Source organism: Babylonia areolata, chromosome 17 (genome assembly GCF_041734735.1).
Source record: "Babylonia areolata isolate BAREFJ2019XMU chromosome 17, ASM4173473v1, whole genome shotgun sequence".
Classification (NCBI taxonomy): Eukaryota; Metazoa; Mollusca; class Gastropoda; order Neogastropoda; family Buccinidae; genus Babylonia; species Babylonia areolata.
Window position 1 is genome coordinate 3,252,751 of NC_134892.1, and position 5,413 is coordinate 3,258,163.

Below are 5,413 nucleotides of genomic sequence, written 5' to 3' on the forward strand. Positions count from 1 at the left end.
AAGTAATATGCACCAACTCAGGTCGAAGGTGCTTGTTCCGCAGTATTTCCACCGGAGTGGACCATGCTCTTAAGTGACAAGACGAGATGGCAATGGAATCATACATAATGCATCGCTCAGAACAAGAGAGCAGCTGAAAGCAGACAACTCAAGGCTGAAGCAGTGAACTTCTTGATGGAACGTATTGTTGACTATGAAGGGTTGGACAAGGCTGTGCTAAACGCTGATCAACCTGTAGGACAGGACAGTTTCCAGTCAATGGGAGAGAGACTCCTTGCCGTGTCAATACCTACAGCGATGGCTGGATATTCAAAAATGTCTGCTCTGTCCCCGATGCTCTGCAGGACAGTGACAGTTGTTGATACTCATTTAAGAAGCATCAATAAGTACAACCATGATACGTTTGCAAAACAGTAAGTGCTTTACGTGCAGTACATTTCCCTGGGAACTGACAATGGTCACTACAATTGTGTGTTATACTCTGCGGGCCAGTGCCTAGACAGTGAACCTGAGAGGCTGCCTTCTGCTGATGTCTTTCCAAGAGCCATCCAGCAAGCCCTCACCACCCAACCAGTGACCCCCAATCAGAGAGCGACTACCAGCCAGCCAGCGACCACCAGCCAGCCAGCGACCAGTCAGCAACCAGCAAGCATCAGCATGCAAGTGACTATCAGCGCCAGCCGGTAAACGCTTGTGAGCCCGTGATCTGCACTCAGTCGTCAACTGAACAGCCCTCGACAAGAAAACCATTTTCATCAGAAGCCATTGCATCTCTCACCCGAAAAATGCCCAGTTTGACGAAGCAACTCTCTAATCGGTCACACCTAGAAGTGTTGACGCCAAGCCCTTATAAAAGCCGCCTGGTAAAGAAAAATCCAAGAAGCCCAAAGGGATAAACCGAAAGAAAGGTGCTTCTCTAGATGCCAGAGGCTGGACCTTTGTGTTGCGAGTCTTGCGCATATACAGTGCCGGAATGAAAGCAGCAAAAGATGGGCAAATAATGCCTGCACAGCAGTGGGCTCAGATGGGACCTACATTTACGAACTCTGTCTAGACTGAATAAAAACGCGTTTCATGCGGCTGTATTGTCTTTTACTTAGAGACATGTCAACCACAATAATTTGATGATTATTTAGCTTAGATTTGCCTGTTATAGAACTGTTCTTTCTCTTGCGAAGAAAAATACGTTTTGGATCAGGCGGAAGAGTTTCAATTTCCCGAACTTTATTTTAGTTAGGTCAATATCCAAAAACGACAGACATTATCGATTTGGAACATGGTTCTGCCGTGGGCTTTGCTGGCCTTGGAAATGATTGCGGTGGAAGGAAAATAACTGAAACGTAATGTTCTGTACTTGTAAATTTTTGGCAAATTTGTGCCTTTTTGGGGTAAAAAAAAAAAAAAAGATTTAAAGTAATCCAGTTCATTTCTTGATTCAGTGTTGCAATTTTCTTCACACACACACACACGTAAATCCCCAAAACACAAGAGGCACCTTCACAGATTGTGCACCTACACTTACACCTGTAGTATTTGGTTATTCTCGCTCGGTTCGGAAAGACAACAATCGGGGAACCAGTGCGGTTGCTGAGAACAGAACAAGTACTTTTAGATTTTTTTTATTTTATTATTATTCCCCAAACCGTCACCATGGCATCTCAAAGCGAGGCTCCAAAAGGATAATCTCCCTTCGAGCGTCTGCCAATGACATGGATATAACATCCGGCTTCCATCCCACCCGCACCCCCCTACTTCCCCCCACCCCACCCCCCCGCCTCCCCCGCGCACACGCACGCATACCACATATATGCCGGTATATATTACACACAAACACACACACGATAAACTAATAAATTTAAAATATGTCTATTTCTCTATTTGTTTATCTATTCATTTAATTATATATGCAGAGAAAGCGTATATAATTTCTCTATTTGTTTATCTATTCATTTAATTATATATGCAGAGAAAGCGTATATACCCCATATTTAAAATATAAAAAAATCACCATCTCCCTTTGACACAGCCATCATGCTTCTTTTCTGTTTTCTTTTCAAAAGGCCCAGGAAGACTGCCCCTCTTTTACCCATCCGAACGGGTCGTGTGCAAGCCCCTTAAGTGCGTGGAAACGCATCCAGTTTTGTTTTGTGAAGGTCATTTTCCTGATGACGTAAGTTTTCTCTAAATCGTCATAAGACTGCTGCACTCTCAAACTGAAGTGATAAGACAATCTGAATTCTAACCAAAAGTACACAGTTCGCAGGCACAAAGGTAAATCTCTCTCTCTCTCTCTCTCTCTCTCTCTCTCTCTGCGCGCGCGCGCTAACTATATTCACACGATGTGGAATTAAGGCGATGGGATTCTATGAAAACGGAGATGTTAGCAGTTGTAGTAGTAGTATAGGGACTGGCAAGTCATCTGCCTAGACCCCTCGGCCTTTTTATGTCCTCATCGAATCTTCACTTCTTCCATTATATTTTATTTATTTATTATCTTCTTCTTTTGTTTGTTGTTGCTGGGCGGGGTACGCAAGTACACCTCTGTAAGAAACTTTGTTTTATTCATCATAATACAAAAAAATTTTCTTTTAAGATGGTGTTGGTGTCACGGAGATTTTTGAAGGTGTTAGTATGTTGTGCAAGTTAACTTCGGTTGGTTGTGCATTCCATGTTTGTGCAATTCGGTTACGCCATTTAATTCATATTTTAAACTCTGTCATGGCATTAAAAATATGTTTAATTAGATCAGATGTAACAAACAGTAAAATGTCATGAACATATGACTTATTTATTATAAGCCTACTTCGCCTATCCAAAATAAAGAAAATTGAATCAGAATACAAAACAGGTCCTACATTTGTATAAATAGATATGAAAACATACGTGGCTACGATGTGGGAAAATAACTGTGTTTCAAAAAAAAAAAAAAAAAGAAACCAAAGTTGGTGCTGACATATAAGGTATTTCCTGACAAAATGAATTCGTTGAGTATCGCACGCACGCACACACACACACACACACACACACACACACACACACACACACACACACAGAGAACACGCCCATTTAAAGACACCTAATTAACAGGGCAGGGACAAGCTTGTTCTCTTATTGCCTGATTAGTAACTTCTCTTGTGCGAGCAGGCGTTACTTCCACCCCCACCCCACCCCCAATTCCCTTCCATCACCCAACCTACTGAACCATTACAGGTATCCCATTCTCTCATCCCCGAAACCGCATCAACTTCGTGATGCATTTGGGAGGGGGCTGAGGGGTTGCGAGCAGGGGTGGGGGGTGTGGGGGGGTGTGGGGGGGGGAGGCGAGAGAGAGAGAGGGATGGAGGGTGGGAGAGAAAGAGAGAGAGACGAGTACAAAAACAAGATCGAATACACGAGTGCACGCGCGCTGTATGTGTATGTGTGTGCGTGTGCGTGTGCGTGTGTGTGGTGTGGTGTGGTGTGGTGTGTGTGTGTGTGTGTGGTGTGGTGTGGTGTGTGTGTGTGTGGTGTGGTGTGTGTGTGTGTGTGAGAGAGAGAGACAAGTATTTGCTTGATCCCAGCCTTGTTGGTCGGTAGTTATTTTCAGGTTTAGCATCAACACCCATCTGCAGTGATATGGGAAACCGGGTCAATCACCCCGTGACTTTTGTCAGGTTACAAAGCCACTGTTGGGAGAGAGAGGAATTAAACACAAATTTTATTTTAAAAACCTTTGTCAGGTTACAAAGCCACTGTTGGGAGAGAGAGAGAGAGGGAGAGAGAGTGTGTGTGTGCTCGTCCGCGCCGCGCGCGTTTGTGTGTGTGCGTGTGTAAACATGGGTGCGTGCGTGCGTGCGTGCGTGCGTGTGTGTGTGTGTGTGTGTGTGTGTGTGAACGTGTGTGCACGCGCGCAGGCCCGCGTTTTTACAGTGAGAAAGATAATCTAAATAACTAATCTAATACAAATATCAAAACATACTCACACAGCACTAAGGCGTGACCAACACTCAATTCAGAACAGGTGTGTGCGGAGGGTGTGTCTGTGGGGGGGGGGGGGGGGGGTGAAGCCGGGGTACAAGCAGAGAACTGTCCCTGAACGTTCCGAATGGAAGGCGTCACGCTGTCCTGGAGCGTCACATCCAGTGCTCTGAGTGGGATTCGAACCCAATGCCTTCCGCCTTGAGGACCACTGTGGAACAATCATCACCCACCACAGAAACAACCAACCAAACAAAAAAGCAAAATGAACGGAAATACAAAAGACATTATGAGTAATGGCCTAGTGGATCACACACTCACCTAGCATGCTACAACGTGGAAGTGCGTGCCATCGACTACAATCATTCGGATCAAACGAATAAAAGAATTAATGACTAAGTAATAATAATAATAATTGTTCAGTGATGACCGGGTGGAAAACATGCCTGTCAAGAAAGAATTATCACTCCACGTGTGACTTGAATGATGCGCGAGCCAAGTATCTTTTCTAGCCACCCCTCATCCCCATCTCCCCAAGACCTTGAGCAGTGGTCTGGGTGCTAGTCTCTTGGATAAAACGCTAAGCTGTCAGCCAGCATGCAGCATGCATTTGATGCATGTAAAATGATCCATGGCATGAAAAGTCATGTCCCTGGCAAAATTCTACATAAAAACCCTCTTCCATTGTAAGAGAAGACATTGATGGCCGATACCTAAACATCGGTCCAGCAAACCTGAAAGAAAGGAGAAGTGAATTGACCACAAGTACAGTCACATTCATGCACAAAAACCTAGGAAATGCCTCTGACGTTGACCATCCCGCCAATTCTTCATCAGAGGATTAAGAAAAACAAACTTACTTGGACATAATTACCAAAATGAAATAACAGGTATACAAAACCAAAAATTGCCAACGGGCACCTTACTTGTCCAAGGCAAAAAAAAAGAAAACAGCACGGAGTGCCCAATCACCAAACTAAGAAGACAAAAACACTCAAGGCTTTCTGTTATTTAGTCGAGGAGAAGGAACCAGCAAGGCAAAAAAGTAAGGAGGAGAAGACAAAAAGAAAAGTCTGAAACGAGAAAGTGGACTCTCCCAAGAACAAAATACTCCTTGACTGTCGTGGGACGCACACACAAACACACACGCACCTGCCCTCTCGCCACCCTCACCCCACATACTCACAGGAAAGAGGCGAAGGTTCCAAAACACACACGCGATATCAACATGCAACATCCATTCAGCAAAGTTGTCGTCGAGCTGGGAGCAGAAGATGGGATGGGGTCAGTTTAGGGTGGGTAGACCTGTACCGGGTATGAATTACTTTTTAAAATGTGTTTTCTTTATCTGTTTTGTTTTTTCATCAGCAGGATTCCGAAATGAACAGGAAGTCCAAGTCAGCTAAGGGGTTAACAGCGAGTGTAAGTACTTTATTTACGCCGCGCGTACATACAT